Genomic DNA, 19426 nt, shown 5'->3' with positions numbered 1-19426 from the left:
CAAACTCAAGCATTAGCTGAGAAGCAGGAGTTAGGAGCTGCTGCTTCACAGGGCTGGCAGGGCTGTGCTCCGCACCCTGACTTTCCTGGTACAGCCGGCATGTGTGGGAAACACTGTATCCACACTGGGTGGAAAGGGTTCTTTCTGAGCGGGAGCTTTCAGTGCAGAGTCTCCCTTAACTGTTCAACTCCGTGTGCAACATGGTTTCCAACGTTTCCGGCCTGGGGGAGCCACTCCAGTAGTCTAGAGCTGGAAATATGTTGCCTAGCACTCTAATTACACAGGCTAAATTATGTGGCGTGTAGGCTTTAGGGGAATCATCCATAGACTGAAGTGCAAAATAATCATTTTTCAAGGGTGCTTTAGGTCCGGTGTGTGTTCCATGGGACCCAGACTTAATATGACCCATATAACGAAACGGGTGAACTCAAACTGCTGGCTGGTAAAACTCAATTTCTAACGTAATGTTTCACAAACCCCTGCTCAAGTCAGCTTTATCAACAGAAAGTAAAAGACTTAGAGGAAAACCTGCAAAACTCAGTTTGAGTTACTCCAAGTAAGAACCTAAGGAAGATAACAAAATGTGGTGTTCATCCAGTGAGCCAAGCATTTATTAATATGCCAGCAACTGCTCTGGGTGCTGGCTCCATTCACGAATAAAGAACACTGCTGGACACAATGATGATAATAACTAACATATGTATAAGTCAGAACAAAGCTTAATAAAGTTCATTTGGTGAATGCCTGAAACATCCTCTGTGAGTTTAGTTCTATAGTGAGTTTGGTAAAATAAAATAAAGTAAAATAAAATAAAATAAGATTTAAACTGACAATGTCTTAAATTCTGCAAATCAAATGTTGGGTAGTATAAGACATTTGGGTCTTCAATTCATGTATCTTCCAAAAGCAGGTCTCCATCAAACACTGAGCAATGCAACATTACAAGACATGTGACTGTCATGTTGAGTTGCTGTAATGGACAAGGGTAGTTCTCCATGCCTTAGAGTGTTAGTTCAAAGTTGAGTGTTAGGCTATTTTTTAAGGATGGGATTTTATAGATTCCTATCATTGGGACAGTCAAGTTCAAACGTTCCTAGTCTCTTTACATACTGACAGTACTTAGCAGAAGATACTACTGATGAACAAGTTTGCCCAACTAGCTGTGCTTTCTAAACAAGTAAATGAAATTAGTTTCCCAGGTATTAAAGCCTTCCTTTCTTGAGATAATATATTAGACAGAAACTTCAGGAGCAAAAAAAAAAAAAAATGACAATGATAACTAAACTAATGGAATACCTGATAAACATTTCAAAGAGCACACTGGACAGTGTAAATTAAATCCATGATGTGATATGCACATACAGACTAGGTAAAATGTGCAATGCACAAAAGGCCCACTGTTCATAAAGATGTTTATGGAAGACTTCCATTCACTGCATGTAGAAGGATGAAGCTGTAACCAACTTTGAGGGAAGATACCAACTACTAAACCAAATCTAACAACTGAACTCAGCACACACCACTAAGCTCTCCACACTTACTAAAAGATATATTCAGGAATATACATATCAGTCCACTTCATAAGAGACAAATATTGAAAACAACCCAAGTATCCATCAAGAATGGAACAAATAAATGGATCATGCTATTCCTCAGAAGTAATTCACCTCAGAACAATGAGAGTAAACAAATTTGCTACTCGTGAACCCAGACTGAATCTCCCAAACATAGCATCCAACAAGAACAGTCAGACCGCCACGCACATGCCGCATGGCTCCTCATGGAAAACTGAGTAACAGGTAAAGTAACCTACAGCCTCAGGAGTGAGAAGGTAATGCTGAAGGGACAGTGGCTAACAGTGGAGGGGACGAGAGCCTTGGAGGCTTCCATTGACCTGCATCCAGATGTGAGTGCCTGTCCCAGAGGTGGATTCACTCAAATATTGTCGAGCTGTTCAATGATGCTTTATAATGGCATTTGAGATATTCTGACTACATATTGTACCTCAATCAAAACTTAAATAGGTGAGGCTGATGAAAGGAGTAAGGGGAAAAAGGAAAGAAGAAGAGGGGGGCACTGCCATACATGACACTATCAAATCTTAAGCTCTATGCTTTACTTCCGTTTATGGCCTTTGGGTCTCCTCTTCCTTTACCAACGGGCTGTCCACTCAGCCCGCTCAGCATCTGCTATGTACCTACCAATCCCAGTCCATTTCTATCTTCTGTTTCCTTGTTTACTGTTGACTGTGATATTAGAGCTCTTACAACCATCATAACTCAAATGTCAAATGTGCTTCCTATACAAAGACTCTAAGAGATCTCCTGAGTGACGGGAGTCCTCTTCTATATATGTCTTCGTCTCTCTGCTGCTCCAAGCCTTTCTTTCCAGAGAACATGTGAAATAGATGGCTATATAACTAGATCCCAGCAATCATTAGGAGGTATCCTAGGCAAAGCTTCATGTACTTGACTTCTGTGTGAATTCTGCATGAAAATAAACTTAGCCCTCAAGACTGAAGTTACAACTGAAAACACCCAAACTGAGAATTAAGCAGGGCAACACCTTCAGCTCTGTAGCATCTCAAACCTCAGGCCCTGAAGCAAGTGGGCGCTGCTGATGGGCAGCACAGCCTAGGGGTGATGAAGATCACATTAAACGGGATGAACTTTCATCTATTTTACCCTCTTCCTGTGTGACTGAAATAACACCCATCCTCTTCACCATTGCCCTTCAATGAAGATGAAACAGTGGTCTGCAGATAGACTGTGAATTCTAGCCTCCACCAATAACTTCTCAGGGTGTTTTTTAAAAGTTCTCTGTCTTGGTTTTTTGAGTCTCCCAGCTAAGTATAAAAACCTCTTCCATCTGCTTGATTTTCAGGGAAGAAGACTGCATTTTGGCTCCCACAAACAACACATGAATAACGGTTTCACCATAACTGTTGTTACTATTTCCACTGCCATCCGTTTTCAATACAGCTCCTAATTCAGGGGCAACAAAGACATTATTACTAAGGAGTATACCCCTGTGCGCTTCCTGTTGAAGACTGGAGGAAGCGTTTTTCCCTCTCCCATCTCACAGCAGGTAAATAAAGGCATGGCCATTCACACTCTCATCTTCCTTTGGGGCCTTGCCAACTGCCTTGGCACTCTCTGCTGAGGCCAGAGAAATGCAGTACAAGGCATAGCCTCGGAGCCATTGTGATAGTAGTCAGTGTGGCCGAAGATAAAATAAAATAAGCCACCTCTGAATTTCTGTGGTTTTGTGTGTGACTATGCAGATTAGACAGCGCTGTGTGAAAAAGTATCCACATATCCACATCTATGGCTGGAAAAATAGCTAAGCACGTGCAGTGGTGGGTACATGAAATGCCTTCAAGTTAGGACCCAAGCATCTATGACCAAAATGTACCAAGTGTCTGAACATTGGGAGTTAGGCAAATAATATTTGTATCCAACGTACCCCTGACCTTATATCAAAGAAACAGAATTTATCCCCTAAAATACCTATATGCAAGAGTCGTAGTATACAGTTTGGTAAAGTCCTATTTGGTTCCTGGGTCTTCTCTAGCTGTTCATTTTTGCTAAAGGGCCCCATTAAAAACAAATTTCATGAGTCTTCAAGTTGTCCTTAAAAAAGCAACATCAAATAAGATAAGTGGTCTGTTTACAGCTTCCTCGGGCCAATCAGTCATGTACCCTGATCTCTTCCGTTTTGAAATGAGAAAAACAAACAAACAAACAAACTTGGAAACCTTAATCATCTTCCACTTGTTCATTCCAACCCAGACTTGACTATGCATCAAATCCAGACTTAAGCCTTTATTCCTAGTTTAAAAGGAACATGAGGGAACAAGCTGACAGAGTATCCTGGCCACACTTCTGCAGCAGTGCATTCTCCCAGGACTGGCTCCCCTAACAATAGCAGTCCTCATGGACTGCAGCGCCCTCAAAGGCAGGCAGGGAAACCTGATTACCTACAGTGATTCACCACTGTGTTTCCTTCCTTAAGTGCTGTTTTCCTTTAAGCTGTGAGCTAGAGACTATCGTGCATGTTATCAGAACAAGAGATCAGAATCTTCAAATTGCACTTGCCAGAGCTCAGTGAAAAATGAGATTACCACCAGGGTGTGCTGGGAGATGTCCCAAAGGTTGCCTGGCTTCCAACACGTTTTTGTTTTTTTGGTTTTTTTTTTTGTTCCTCCACTACAGTTGCCTGTCTTCCTTTTATACAGTATCTCTGTAAATCCAAATGTCTTCGTGTAAAATGATGGCACTTGTTGTCATACACTGCGAGTTCTCTTATGTTGACAAAGTGAACCAAAAGGAACACATCAGCAAATTGAGCGTACTTCTGGCCACCTGAAAAGCGCACCTGCCTTGCATGTCTTCAAAAATAGCCCTCAACCAGATAATGATACTGACATTTTCATGCTGTAAGACAGAAAGGGATGAGGCTTTCTGCTTTCTCAAATATCCTGGCACTACCAAAATATCCCATTTTCTGTCTCTCACCCCATTCATATATGTGCCCTATACCTCAAGAATCCATAGCAGAAGTTTCCTATCCTACCTAGGTATGGGAGTTTTGTACCATCTCACCTATACCTGGAGATATGGTAAAAACTATTAAATTTCACCATTTAATGTGAGAGATCAGAATCCTGTTTAGATTTAACTTTAAAATGAAAGTAAAAGTTTTTCTCTTCTATGAAAGCTTTACAAAGCAAGCACGCTTCCTTTGAATGAAGTACAAATAGCCCCAGTCTAAGGTACAATAATGACTGGAAAGTATTTCGCTAATGTGACAAACACAAGGACCAGGGTTCTTAGAAACATTTTTTTAAGTCTTTGAGCCGCCGAGCACAGGACTGGCTGCCAGAGAGAATCTCTTCAAATCACAGTGAGAATAGGCACTAGTGAGCAATACACACTTCCATTCAGATAATATCGCAACCCTAAGTCCCTGATTAAGAAAGGGAAGTTCGATGCAGCGCGCCTTAAGAAAGAGCCTTTCCAGGATTCGAGACTGTGTTATTGCAGCCCAGCGTCGGGGAGTTCTCACCCAGAGCAAGTCTGTCTAGCACTGAAGTGAAAAGGGAGAGAGAAGTTAAGTGGCAAGGGGAAGAGAAAGGTGCTTTGAGCACTTGAACTTCAGACTGGAAGAACTTGCTGCAGGCAATCTTGCTGAGAAGGTGGGGCCTCCAGGAGTGGAGAAAGGCAAAGCTACACCTTTACGGGGAACCGAGAAGGGCTCTACTTGCTAGAGCCGAGGCAGAAATGCTTTCTTGGCGTTTCCCAAGTTGAGGGGTTTTCTTTTCCCCTTTTGTTCTCGGAGAACTTTCCTCTTTGTGGAGCCCGCTGCAGTTAGCTGCTGTCGCTCAGTGGCAGTTCTTAACAGACTGGCAAAGGCTGAGGGCAATGCACTTAAGAAAGGAATCACCTGTCCTTGCCAAGATGCACATGCTGCCCAGTACCTGAGAGAGAGAGCTCCGCGGTCGCCAGCCCACAGAAATCCCCCCACCCCCTTGCAAATAAATGTGTGCCGCTTGCAGAGAATCTGCCTGACTCACCCCCGCCTCCGGCGTGCCAGGGAGAGATGCAAGTGCCCAGTCCTGGAGCGGACAGTGAAGTAGGGACCACGGCCTCGATGGCACTATTGCCCCAACCTCCAGAGCTTAAGGATCTGGAGGTGTGTCCCCCCTCAAGTAGGTTCCCAGCCACACCGCGACCACCCGGGCTCAAGGAAACACAGTGTCACTGCTCTTGAGCCCAGCCCGGGCGTCTACTGGCCCCACAGTCGTGGCAACAACGCCCGGTTACGTGCAGGCGGCTATGCAGTAGGGGTAAAACAGAACCACCCAAAGTCGTCATCTGAACGCTTAGACGGAATAAAAAGTACTTTTCCGCAGCAACAGCAGCGGTGTCCACACTTCTCCGGCACCCAGCCCAGGGGATGCCCGGCCCGCCACTGACCTCTCTCTCTCTCTCTCTCTCTCTCTCTCTCTCTCTCTCTCTCTCTCTCTCTCTCTCTCTCTCTCTCTCTCTCTCTCTCTCTCTGCGTCCCTCCCTGGACGCACCGAGGCCGCCCGCGCGCCCTGCGGGACTGCCACCCAGTGCCCACCCCGCGGGCGAGACATGGGGACGTGGCCGACCCTCCCTGCCACCGCTTGGGCCACTCACCTCCTGGGGTCGGGCTTCCGTCGCTCCTCCAGCTTGGCGACCGAGTGTGAGGCTGCAGCGGCCGCCGCCGCCGCTGCCGCCGCCGCTTTCGCCGCCACCTCGGCCGCCGCCGCCACCTAAGCTCTGCCCCGCGCGCCGCCGGGGCTGGGAGGCGGGGGAGCGCGGGGACCCGGGCGGCGTGGGCTGGGAAGTTGACGCGGCCGGTTGCAGAGCGCGCGGGGCAGCGGTCGCAACTTTGGCGCCGGGTGGGTGGCTGCGCACTGTGCGTCGGGGAGGCGGCTGAGGGGCGAGGGTGGCCGCGGGAGGGTCGGCCCCGCGGGGAGGGATCGGCGACGCGGAGCGGAGGTGCCGGCCTCGGGGAGGGGACGGCGGCGGCGGGGCGGCTCCGCTCTACTCTGCCTCCCGCAGTTCCCGCGTGTGCGCCCGGCTCTCTGTGTGGCTGCCGGGAACCGACGCTGCAGCCGAGGCCGGGCTCGGGGATGGGCTAGGCGGCCGAAGCTGTGCGGCGAGCGCGAGCCCGCGATCCATATTTAAAGCGGCGAGTGGCCACGGCCGGCCCCCTGCCCTGCCCTCGCTCGCGCCCGCCCGGCCCCCTCGGCTCCCGGCCGCCGCTCGGCGTCAGCCGCCCGGGCTTCGGCGGAGGGGAGGGGCCTCTGGCTGCGCCGCCCTCGCCGGGGGCTCAGCACGCTGCGCCCTCCCGGGGCTGGAGGGGGCATCTGGCCCCCCGACCCCGCAGTCTCGCCTTGCCAGGCTTCTCGCACCCAGAGATAGATTCAACTTTTCACCCAGCTGACCTCAGTCCCCCCCACATGGGAAGAACCTGAAGTTGCCTGCGATTTTCCCCAGCCCAGATCATTCCGGATGCTACTCTACAAAACTTGGCATGTGTTGGTAAAGAAAGTGTTGTCAGCGCCCATGTCAAGTCACCAGTCATCTTTTTTGACAAAGAATGTCTGGGGGACACAGGAGTGTCATTGGTGGCTTATGTCTGAATTAAGGAAACACCCTCAGCCATCTAACATTTGCAAAATGATCTTTCATATTTACTATGCTGTTGAAACTAATTAAATACCCCCTTGCCAAGCAAATCACAATTATGTCAATAGCCCAGTACTGCTGCCATCAGTCCTTTAGGGTGTGAGCAGTTGCCAACACAGACCCCATCTAATGTTCTGAAAACTCCTGCAGAGTGGCCATTTAATGGGCTTATGCCACATATCATATGGTGCGAGCATGTCTGTGTTTCCTGTTCATGCATTTTGTATGTGAAAGTCACTGTTGAGACTCCACACAGCCACCCAAACACATAAGCCCGGGAGAAGTCATCTCACATACTAACTCTTGCTTCCAACACTTCTAACATAGGTTAATAAGATGCCTGAGAAGGGGGACTTTGGGTGTAGAGGTGAAATAGATTAATAGTAGAATCACTTTTTTTCCTTTCCTTTCCTTTCCTTTCCTTTCCTTTCCTTTCCTTTCCTTTCCTTTCCTTTCCTTCAGTATCTAGAACTAGAGAAGATACATGGTGTCCCCCTGGAGTTGGAGAAGCAGATACCGAGGTTGTGTTTGGGGAAAGCTGGTGTGTATAAAACCCTTACTCAACACTCAGCAAGCACTGGGAACCACCCCAAGTTGCCTAATGTCTGAAATTAAAATGCACTAATGTCATGTGTTTGGCTGTTGTCATTTCTGGCTTACGTTCATGTTCACACATTCTACAAAACCTACAGCAGCGATAGGGGCAATTGAGAAGTGAAGGTGGAACAAGACATGATCTTTAAATCCCCTCCCCCCAGCAATTGTATTTTGTCTCTAGGCTAATGTTTAAAGTAACTGTCACTCCTAAACACACAGCAAGAATCAGCAACCCCAAAGCTCATGAGCAAAAAAAAAGAATCACTTTTGTATTAAGAATTTGCCACTGCTGATCAGCAGTTTTTCACGCTGTGGATTATGTATTTCAACATAGCTGGCAATTTCTCATTATAGTCGTGAACCAGCCATGAATAGTCAGCTTTAGTGACTGTCTGAGAAAGGAAAAGTCCAAGAAACACATTTCCCATGTGCTTGGCTGCAAATTACGTCAAAATACCCTTCATGCAAATTGATAGGTAACCCCTGGAGGCACCTTATTATCAAGATTGGCAAGAATTTGCCCTGTAAGGGGGTACAGAGCTGGTGAGCAGGGTGGGGGTGGGAGGCGAGAATGAGTACTGTGGAGCAAAATTTGGTATGTGTCTTAAATTAATGAGAAAAGAATTGGCCTTGGCTGACAGCCTGCTAGCCCTGTTATCACTCTCCACTTGGTGTTTGCGATCCCACAATTAAAAAGGCATGTTCCATTTCCTTTCCTATTGATTACTGTCCAGTAATAGAGATTCATGTGCTTTCCTTGGAAAGGTCATGATTAACTTTTTGTTAACTCTGTGTGTGGTCGGTCACCTTTGCTTTTGCCATTCCAAGCAAGGACAATAAATACTGAGTGTCTTGTTTTTGTTTTTGTCCCCCCCCCCCCAACTTGTCCTAACATATGCCCTATCACCTTTGATTCTTATAAACACAGAGAAAGATTAATTTGCTCTTTTTCTCCTATGGATCATAAAGTTTGAGGATGAAAAGAACAAACAGAAAAGTCTGGGTGTGGTAGAGCATACCTGTAATTCAACATGAAAGAAGGGTTTCAGGCCAGCCTGGGCTACAGAGTGAGTTCAAAGTCAGCCTGGAATATATTGTAAGACTTGTCTCAATAAAACAACACAATAAAGGAAGTAAGGGGTCCTGGGCTTTAGCTCAATAGTAGAATGCCTGCATAACAGGAGCAAGGTCTGGGTTGAATATCCAGGGGGAAAAAAAAGAAAGAAAGAAAAGATTGGTGGAATTACTATAATCCTAACTGGTAATGGCTTGTTTGGCTTTTGACCAATAGTTCTCTGTGCTTTATAGCCTTCTGAACTACTTACCCATTTACTATTTAGTTTATTAATCAAGTTTCTTTCCCACCTATGGTCCTAGTAGAGACACAGAGAAAACTTCCTGCAGGAAGCTTTGTTAGAATGACAAGCACCATCTAGTGGCGGCAGGTGATGAAACCTCCTGCCTCAGACAACACAGATAAAAAGTTTCCGAGGCCCTAGCCCTGGGCTCATCAATGTACAAGCATCAAAGGAGAGCATGATACATACCAACATTACTCAACTAGTAGGCTTGCTGTTAATCGTGGAGTGGAAGTAGGCCACGGAGCTGTCCTGCAGATACGATTATCACAGTAGAATTTTTCTCAGTCTTTGTGTAATTTTGACTAAGTCCCAAAGACTTCTGTATTTAAGTTGCTTTTATTTCATAAAATATTTTTTTTAAAAAGTGGTGCTTGCTGCTACTTAGTCACTAGACAGTAGAACCTATAAGCACATTTTATTAGAATCTTTTCATTATTTTATCAGGACAGAAAAGTAGCAGTATCATTGAATTTATCCCGAAGTTATAAAAATAAATGTAACATTCAGACAAATCTCATAAGGGACCTGTACTGCCTGGTTTTATGTGTCAATTTGACACAAGCTAGAGTCATCAGAAAGAAAGGAGTCTCAGTGGAGGAAATACCTCCATGAGATCCTGCTGTAAGACATTTAGTCATCTCAGTAGGGATCAGTGGAGGCAGGCCTAGCGGGTGGTGGGTCCTGAGTTCTATAAGAAGGCAGGTTTAGCAAGCCACAGGAAGCAGGCCAGTAAGTAGCACCCCTTCGTGGCCTCTGCATTAGCTCTTGCCTCCAAGTTCCACCCTGCTTGCATTCCTGTCCTGACTTCCTTCTGTGATCTGGAAGTGGAAGTGGAATAAACAGTTTCCTCCTCAACTTGCTTTTTTAGTCTTGGTGTTTCATTTCAGTAAAAGAAACCCTGGCCCTAACTAAGACAAGACCTAAACAGAAATGAGGTAATGGATACACTGTATCTTGTTGCCTACAGAAGTTAAGGGCTGATAAAAAAAAAAAAAAAAGTGTTCCTGCATTTGGAGTTCTTTTTAAATAGGCCACTCATTTGTACAAGTTTGACAAGTATTTTGTTACACGGTTTTCTTTGTGCTGATATTTGTTTTGACTTGGAGCTGTTTTGCTAGTAAACACTATTGCAACAAAGATTCATTGACGTTGCTATTTCTATGTCAATGTAGCCACCTCCTGAACTGAGAGCAAGAAACTTGGGCTTTTCCTTCTGGTTCTGCAACTAGTCTGGTATAAACCTGAAGGGGTGTGGTCAGAGGATGAGGGGAAGGGAGAAAGAGGGGGGAGAGAGAGAGAGAGAGAGAGAGAGAGAGAGAGAGAGAGAGAGAGAGATTTGATGATCTTCCATTTTTCTTTTACTTGGACTCAAGAAAGTTCATATCCAGTGTGACAAATTTCTGAATAAATTCAACTAAACTAGATTTATAATCTACATTCCCTTCTACAAACCTTGGGTTTAAAAATAGCTGCAGCCACTTTTTATGGGGCAAGGAGGAAGGTGAAGATGGTTTTTGCAAACTGTCAGGATGGCATGAGCTGGGGAAAATAATTTTATTTGGTTAAACATGTGCCATAAGGCACCTTACAGCTTTAACGGATAATCTGTAGACCACGTCCAACTGTCAGTTCTAGAACACATGCCTAAAGTCAAATATTACAAGAGACTCTGAGTGCTAACAATAGGATACCACCTCTGTTAAGGAAGGCAAGACACTCAGCCTTTCTTAGCTTTGTTTCTCTTAGCAGTAAAATTAAAGAATATAAATTACCCAAAGCATAGTAACTCCGTTAGGGAATACCAGAATGGCTTCCTCTGGTGAGATTGGAACAATATGGTGATAGAGAACTATGCAAATCTTTCAGAATGCTATTAGCACATTTGTCATTGGGTACTGTTTGGTAACCTTAGGCGAATCTTCCAGCCTCTCCCTCCTACAGGGATCCTGTCATAGATCAGACTAACACAGGACAGAGGGCTCTCTGTTTAGGGGAGAAGAAAAACACTTGAAACAAGCTTCCAAACCTATAGCTGTGATTAAAGATTATTTGTTCTTCGGTAACACCAGAAAGAATTATGTCAGATTTCTCTGCCAAGTGGATCCTGATAGTGTGTGTGTGTGTGTGTGTGTGTGTGTGTGTGTGTGTGTGTGTTCATCTCAGCCTCGTCTCAGACACACAGGTGCTTGTCCTTTGTCTCCAGCTGGCCTCCCACCTCCTTAAGAGATGAATAAACCCATAAGGCAGGCTTCTTCAAAGCGGCCCTTCCCTTTCTGCCTGTGGCAGCTGTTCCTGCACTCAGGCGGGTCCCCCTGCAGGCTGACCCACCACTAGCTAGAACTGGTCCCAACTCATTTACATCCCTTTCCGGTATCTAACTGCACTACAACTTCATATCTGCCCGATGTACATGTTGCAAATGCTGCAAGATGAAAATGTGAATATTAACATTGCTTCCCAGGAAAGAATATTCTGAGAAAATTTGTCTTATGGTGTCCAGTTTGGTGCTCCTGACCAGAGACTATTTAACTCTCTGACACAGCACAGGTCACCCACACAAGTAGTAAGTGTACCTGTGTGTGTGTGTGTGTGTGTGTGTGTGTGTGTGTGTGTGTGTGTGAATCCTCAGGCATCATCCACCGTTTTCGTTTGGAACAGTGTCTCTCACTGGCTGGAAGCTCATCAGCTAGAATAGACTGGAAAGCCAGCGAACCCCATAAACTCACCTGTCTCCACCTCCCCAAAGCCCCAGTGGAATTACAAACACACACCAGTATTCTCAGCTTTTTTCTTTTTTTTTTTTTTTTTTTTAATTCCGCTTCTTCTTTGGCTCAAAGTTAAGTGGTCTTGTTTGCACGGTGAGCACTTTACCAACTAAGCTATTTCCTCAGCGCAACCAATATTTATTATGGACCGGTTAACTTTTTATCAAAGGCTCTTGTAAAAGCTGGAAGCAGAGTCCCTGCTTGGTGAGGCAGACTAGTGAACACTCAAGATAACTTCCAGGCTGGGGAGATGGCTCAGCGGCTAAGAGCACTGACTGCTCTTCAGAGGTCCTGAGTTCAATTCCTAGCAACCACATGGTGGCTCAAGATAACTTCCATCATATTAGAGTGCTAAATGCTGTAAAGTCATAGATGGGAGTTCTGTTGATACAGGGCCTTGCCACCTCTGGTTTCAGTCCCTGGTTAACCTGGTCATCCGTCTGTAATTAAAAAAAAAAAAATCACTGTCTTTCTTTACCATATGTGGAACACAGGGAAGCAGTAATCCTTTGGCTCTAAGAAAAGAAGATATTAAGGAGTACAGAAGACAAGGGAGGTGAACACAACAGGGGCAGCCTGCTAAGAATGATGCTACTCATGGAACTCAACAAGATGTATAGCATTGCAATGTCGAACCGCAACTGCACAGGACACATGGCAGGAACTTATAAAATAAACGCTTCCACTCTTTTTCACTTAGCACATTAAAAATACTCCTACCTTGCCACGACGCGTCTTTATGAATAAAATATTTCACAGACTACGATATCTTTAAGACAGCATTCTTCTCACACTGTCAATTTTAGACTACATCAATATATTTATTTGTATGTGCACAAAATGTATATGGTGAAGGAAAAAAGGAGCCGATGAAATCCACTTTTGCCTCCAGGGAAAGGAGTTCGATAAGGAAGGGGTATGAGAGGAAGCCTTTTCATTGAATGGCTTGTGCTTTGAAGGAGTTTTAACTACATGAGCAGGTTGCTGATTTTTAACATAAGTTGGAATTGAAAATATGTAAATAAACCCACTTATATGCCTAAGAGTATTTCTATATGAATGAGTATATGCTTTAATGGGTACCCAGATGATAAACAAAATGTGGCACAATAGACCTGGGTCCCCCCAATGACGGTGCTGTTTTGGGCTCCAGTCACATCAGGGTGGGGACAAAAAGATCTTCAGAGGGATATTTTTTGTGTCTGCAAATAAACTATAAAATTTTAAAGTCAAATTTATCAAGCGCCTTGCCGTACTTCTGGTTAGAGCAATCTCGTTTGAAAAAAAGTGTTCTTTTCTCCATTATTAAAGCAATGAAGTTTCATTGCTTTGAAAGAAAAACTTGAAGTGATAGAATAGTGATTTAAAAGTACCTTTCTCAGAGAAAACCACTAGTATTTTTATACATTTTCTTTGCATAATTTACATTTGCGGTTTCCAGCTGATTGATCATATTACATTTTTTTTTAAATGGTGTGGCTTTGAGACAAATTCTGTCTGAGGGCAGTCTCAGCATATAGTACAAGCTTCAGGAAGCAAGGGGGTATATCTGGTAGCCCATCTTCCTGATTCACTGAACACTGCTCGACACTTACTTCAGGGTTCCAGGCTTGACCCACTGTTGATGAACACTCAGAGACTGGGTTCTTGGTTGACAGCAGTGACTATCTGGCAACAAAAATCTCAGTGGCCCCACAAACAATAATAGTAATCGCTCAAAGCTGGAACTGCATCCTAAGGCTGCTCAATAAGTTAGCTTATGTAATCTTCTAATTCTAACATTGTTGGTAGTGACACCACTCCTCTCCTGAGAAGCAGCTCTGTGGCTTTCCAAACCAAACCCTAGTTTATGGTCAGCTCTTGTCACACTTCCTTGAACTCTGAGCAAGCTTGCAGTGGGAGTTGCTCTTTCTCTGGGAACTTAACCACCTGACCCAGAGGAGTCAGCTAATTGTTGGAGAAATCCACACAAGGGCCACCGCTAAATCGCATCCAATTCTCAGACTCAGCCGGACCTGCCAGAGCACGCACAGCCCCACATCAACCTCTGCATGCATTTCTGAACACTCCATTTTGCAAATGCAGAGGTTCCACATTTGGAAATGATGCTGTGTCTTGGTTTTATTTTCTTGTTTAAGGTAACTGCAGGCCAGCCATGGTGCACTTACCCAGCCAACTTAAGAGATTCGCTACGTTTGAGGTCAGCCGGGGCTACTTCTAGACCAGCCAAGGATACATAATGAGACCCTATCTCCAAAAACCAAAACAAAAATGAGATTATGTTTTATCATGAATAATTATAGTGAGATCTTCTGTGGTGCTTGCTTCTCATTTCAATTATACCTATGCACCTTCTTTCCACCCTCCTTCCACTGGGGTGCATGGTGGGATGTACAAACTGTCTGAAAGCCATCACTATGGATTGGTTAGGCCACAGTGTTTGCTTGTACTATGACTTTCAACCCTCTGACTTTTTATTTTAAAAGAGATAGAGATGATCGTCTTTTTCATTTTAAAACAGAAAGCAAAGATCATCTTCTGGGTATTGGTGTGGCAGGGCAGTGTTTGTTATTGATGTGATATCCTGGTGCTGAGCCTGGGCCTAGAGAGATTAACACTATATTTAAGTGTTTATCCATTTAAAAAAAAATAATATCTCCCCCTAAATCACACAGATATTAGTGATCAATTTCAGCATGTGTCCTTCCAGTGAGCAATTCTTGTTTCAACTTTAAAGAGGTAGCATTGATGAAAATGTATCAGAATATGTAGCATTATCCAGAAAGTGGAATAGGGGGAATTTGCTCAAATTCTCTTTCTCCTGTGAGGTTTGTTTCTGAGTGCTGAAGCAATGTGCTTTGATCCTTTGAGGGACATAATCAATCCTCCTTCTCAGAGTTCCTATTTCTTCATGCATTTAGTATGTATTGGAACCAATAGCCTAGTACTCTAGAGCAGGGGAAGTATTCATGAACTTAGAAGGAGGAAGAGGGAGAAGGGGAAAGGAAAGAGGGGGAGGAGGGAGATGGAGAGGAGGAGAGGAGGAGGAAGAGGAGGAGGTGGGAGAGGAGGAAGAAGAGGAGGAGGAGGAGAAAAAGGAGGAAGAAAGGGAGGGACAGAGGAAGAGAGAAAGGCAGGGGAGAGAGAATAGAATATAGCAGGAGTTTTTGTTGGACAGTTTTCTCTGCCCAGTAAGGGACATTCAAATTCTATGACTATTTCTTTGCTTTAAAGTGTTACTTACTGGCTGTTTCCGTAAGTCTTCATCCGTGCTGGCAAGAATAAAAGACTTAGAGGAGCAGCTGTTCAGAGCTTCCCAGACACTGTAGTTCCCATTTGGAGTAAAAAGCAAAGTAATCAAGAAGGTGATATTTCAGAGAATCTCCCAGAAAATATTTCATACAAGGTGCTGTGAAACTGTCCTAACAAACCGATAGATCATCATTCAGACTATGGAAACAGGCCAGGATAATACTAAAATAATTAGCCCAATAAATCCAATGTTACAATCAATAATTGCCACTCTTGTCACCTACTCCTAATCTTCGTAGAAACTGTGGGACAAGATTTTTTTTTTAAATCCTTGTAGTCTACCACTGAAGAGATGGGCTCAGAAATATGACATGACCTTCCAAAGGCTCTGTTGAGGTTAAGATCTCGCCCCACTTGGATCAACAAAACAAAACAAACAGGAAAGTTCCACTGGTACTTCACCAGCCATTGAAAGAATACTAAGTTACTTTGCTTAGATTTAGTAGCTTTCTATGACCAGGCTTCAACCAACTGAGTCGCCCCAGATCCCAAAGGCAGCTCAGCCTACCTCTTAATCACGCCATTGACCTTCCTGGACCCTTTCTCAGACCATGCGTGCTAATGGAAATGCTTCTGTCTCCTCCACTCCAAGGGCTACCCACTGAAAGCCTGACTTGTAAACCCCCAGTTCAAATGCTGTTTCAACTGTATCATCTTCATCATTAGGTCAGCCCTGTGATGGCTAATCATTATTATCAAGTTGATGCGATTCAGAATCACCATGGAAATGAACATCCAGGCCCAACCCTGAGTGGTTTTCTAGATTAAGTTAATTGAAGTGGGAACATCCACACTAAAAGTAGGTTGCACCATCTTATGGGTTAGGGTCTTAGACTAAAAAAAAAACAAACAAACAGAGAAACAGAGCCAGGCATAAGCTTTCATCTCCTCTGCTTCCTGCCTTTGGATGACAAAGAGCAGCCACCTCACATTCCGGCCACCATGATGTCCTGGCCATGGTGAACTGTACGCTCCATCTGTGAGGAAAAAAAAAAAAAAAACCTTCCTTCCTTGTAGGGTTTTTGTCATGACAGTAAAAACTGTAACCAGTCAAGTATTAAGTTTTCTCTCGAGTGTTCCCTGTCAGTGGCAGCAAGGGGCCATCAGAGGCAGCGGCCACGGCTAGAGGCGGCAGGGCGGAGCTAACATCTACCTTCTGGAGAGCTGACAGCACCAATGGTTTATTTATTATGTATACAATATTCTGCCTGCATGTATGCCTGCAAGCGGGTACCAGAACTCATTATAGATGGTTGTGAGCCACCATGTAGTTGCTGGGGATTGAATCCAGGACCTGTGGAAGAGCAGCCAGTGCTCTTAACCTCTGAGCCATCTCTCCAGCCCCTTAAATGTTCCATTTTAAATAAATCTAAAGAACTAAAGGAAAATATGAAAAGCAAAAAAACAAAACCAGCCTTTGAAAAGAGCTCATCAGCATATGTTAGACAAGACAAATGAGAACCACACACATGCTCTGGAGCTGAAGCTGTCACTAGTGGAGATGGACAGCATCTCGCAAGAACCAGCAAACTTGAGAACAGGCAAGTGGAGCACATCCCACCTGAGAATCAGAAAGAAGAATGAATGGGAAGGAGCCAGATCTCAGAGACAAGCAGAAGCCAAGTGAATCAACCCACATATGGTGGGTATTCTAGTCTAGAAAGAAAAGAGAAAATTAGTAGCTAGAGACTTTCCAGACTTGATGAAAAATGATCTAAATATCTAAGTAACTCAGTGAACTACAACTAGGATCAGTTCCGAGAACCACTCAGGTGCATCGTAGTTAAAACTGTGAGATAAAATGTGCTAACCCAGCATGAAAAAGGGGCCATCGATAAGTTCAATCCCTCTTTTCCCATAAGCCAAGGTGACTAGAAGGTAAGCATGTCTTGTGAGGAAAAACGTTCAGCTGTGACTACCCCATTGCCTGAGTTGATGGACTGGACCTTCCAACTTTAGAAATGTTAGTTAATATTCTGAATAACAACTGGTCAAACTCCTTTTCATTTTTTGTGGTGCTAGGACTTGAACCCAAGGCCTTGTGTATGGCAGGCAAACTTTTTAGCACAGAGCTACATTTCTAGCCTTCTTATTATGTTGTTGTTGTTGTTAGACAGAGTCTCATGTAACTTGGACTGGCCTCCAAATCAATATGTAGCCTACTATGACCTCGAGATCTTTTGCTTATATTTTTTAATATAGATGAATGTTTTGCCAGCATTTACAGCAAATCTTTTATATTCAGTGCTCATGGAAGCCAGAAGAGGACATCACAAGACTGAAACTGGCATTACAAATGGTTTCACACTGCCATGTGGGTGTGGGAACCAAACCCTGGTCAAAGGACCAAGTGCATGATATATTTTTTTCTTTTCTGATTTAAGTTTTGTTGCATTATGATGAGAAAATATACATAATTTCGATATATCTGAATTTGTTAACATTTAAAAACATATTTTGAGTAAATAGACTTAGATCACATTCTCCTTTCCTTTTTGTACCCCAACTCCTCCTGGAGAAACCCGCCCCTTCAAAACCTGCAATACCTTTTGTTTTTTATGATATTCTTTAAAATTTATAAAATATTGTAACAATAGAAATGAGTATTATAACCCTATAGGTGGAACAACATTATGAACTAACCAGTACCCCGGAGCTCTTGTCTCTAGCTGCATATGTATCAGAAGATGGCCTAGTCGGCCATCACTGGAAAGAGAGGCCCATTGGACTTGCAAACTTTATATGCCCCAGTACAGGGGAACGCCAGGGCCAAAAAGTGGGAGTGGGTGAGTAGGGGAGTGGGGGGAAGGGTATGGGGGACTTTTGGGATAGCATTGGAATGTAAATGAGGAAAATACCTAAAAAAAAATCCTTCCCCCCCCCAAAAAAAGAAAAAAAAGAAATGAGTATTATAAAAGTTGTTTGATATAAAACAACAGTAAATTGAACAGTCTTTGTCTACAGCAATACTGAAAATACATACATTTTTCTCAATATAAATTTTGAATAACTCCAAATATATGAAGAGTATGTTATTTTAAAATAATATATCACTATTTGCATCTTAAATGAACATAAATAGATTTTTAAAAAAGTTTTCTCTCTCTCCTCCCATGGAGAGCGTTTTGGATGTACCATGTTCCACTGTTACCCATACATTGAGGCTTTTAGTATACTGACCTCCCCCTTGACCCTCCCCCAAATAGTTGGTTGTAAAAATAAGACATGTGTCTTAAATATATATGTTGTTTGTATATTTTGTACAATCTCATACTTACAATGGGCTTTTTAAAAAGAGAATGAATCAGACCTACGATATGGCTCAAAGGATCAGGAGGCTTGCCACCCGATTATATAAGCATGGAGACCTGAGTTTGATCCCCAAGAGCCCATAAAAAGTGGAAGGAGAGAACTGACTCCACAAAATTGTCCTTTGCAATCCTCACACTGATGTGCTAATGGGCTGCTTCCATGTACATCTCACATGTGTGTGCTCACACATACAACAGCGTGGCAGTGATCATAAGTCATCTAAAAATCTAAAGTTTAAAAACTGAATAAATGAGACAATAAATACATGAGAGTCAAAGAAAAACAATTACAAGTTAAAGAGAGTAAGAACCCCCTAGAAAGAATGAGCCTAGAAAACACTGGATGTTTCTATTTTTCATAATCTTTGATACAAAACTCATCTTGTAAAAAGTTATAGAACTGGGTAAAATGTGGGGAAATATTTGTGGAGACTGAGCCGCACAATTCCATCTGTGCTGAACCATTTTGTGCTCGTTTATTCAATCAAATGTTTATGAAGTGCCTGTTCTCCTCAAGACCTGACAAGTGTTGAAGAACTAGACAAGACAGACAAGGCCACTGACTGGAGGGGACTTAAAATCTAGGGAAAAGAGACGGTAAGTAATAAACAAACATAAAGTAAGTTCATTCATATAAATCAGTAGAAAAATAAAGGAGAGACCATGAGAACTCCGAGATCGGTTAGTTCAGGTTCAGTGCTGCAGAAAGGCTTAATATGGCCACAGCTGCTTGAGTGAGGCAACCACATGGGGAGTTGTAGAGAAAGACATCCAGGCAGGTGGAACAGAAAATTCAAAGACACTTGAGGGCAGAAGAGAAAGGGACCGGTAACGGTGGAGCACAAGGATCAAGGGAG

At 43.8% G+C, this 19426-nt stretch overlaps 1 protein-coding gene across 2 annotated transcripts in view; it reads right to left on the bottom strand.

Annotated features, from left to right (window-relative positions):
- Positions 1 to 19426, bottom strand: part of Slc4a4 (solute carrier family 4 member 4) — a 416646-nt gene that overhangs the window by 334082 nt on the left and 63138 nt on the right. The window contains exon 1 of one of the 2 annotated variants that reach the window (XM_085836839.1): positions 6186 to 6305. The exons of the other annotated variant lie outside the window; for it this stretch is intronic. The gene's annotated coding sequence lies outside the window, so the exon portion shown is untranslated. Of the gene's footprint in view, positions 1 to 6185; positions 6306 to 19426 lie in introns of those variants that run through there. 2 annotated transcript variants of the gene reach the window in all.

This window comes from Mus caroli, unplaced genomic scaffold, assembly GCF_978045245.1.
Source record: "Mus caroli unplaced genomic scaffold, Mus_caroli_1 scaffold_4, whole genome shotgun sequence".
Classification (NCBI taxonomy): Eukaryota; Metazoa; Chordata; class Mammalia; order Rodentia; family Muridae; genus Mus; species Mus caroli.
This window is presented reverse-complemented; position numbering and strand designations above follow the sequence as displayed.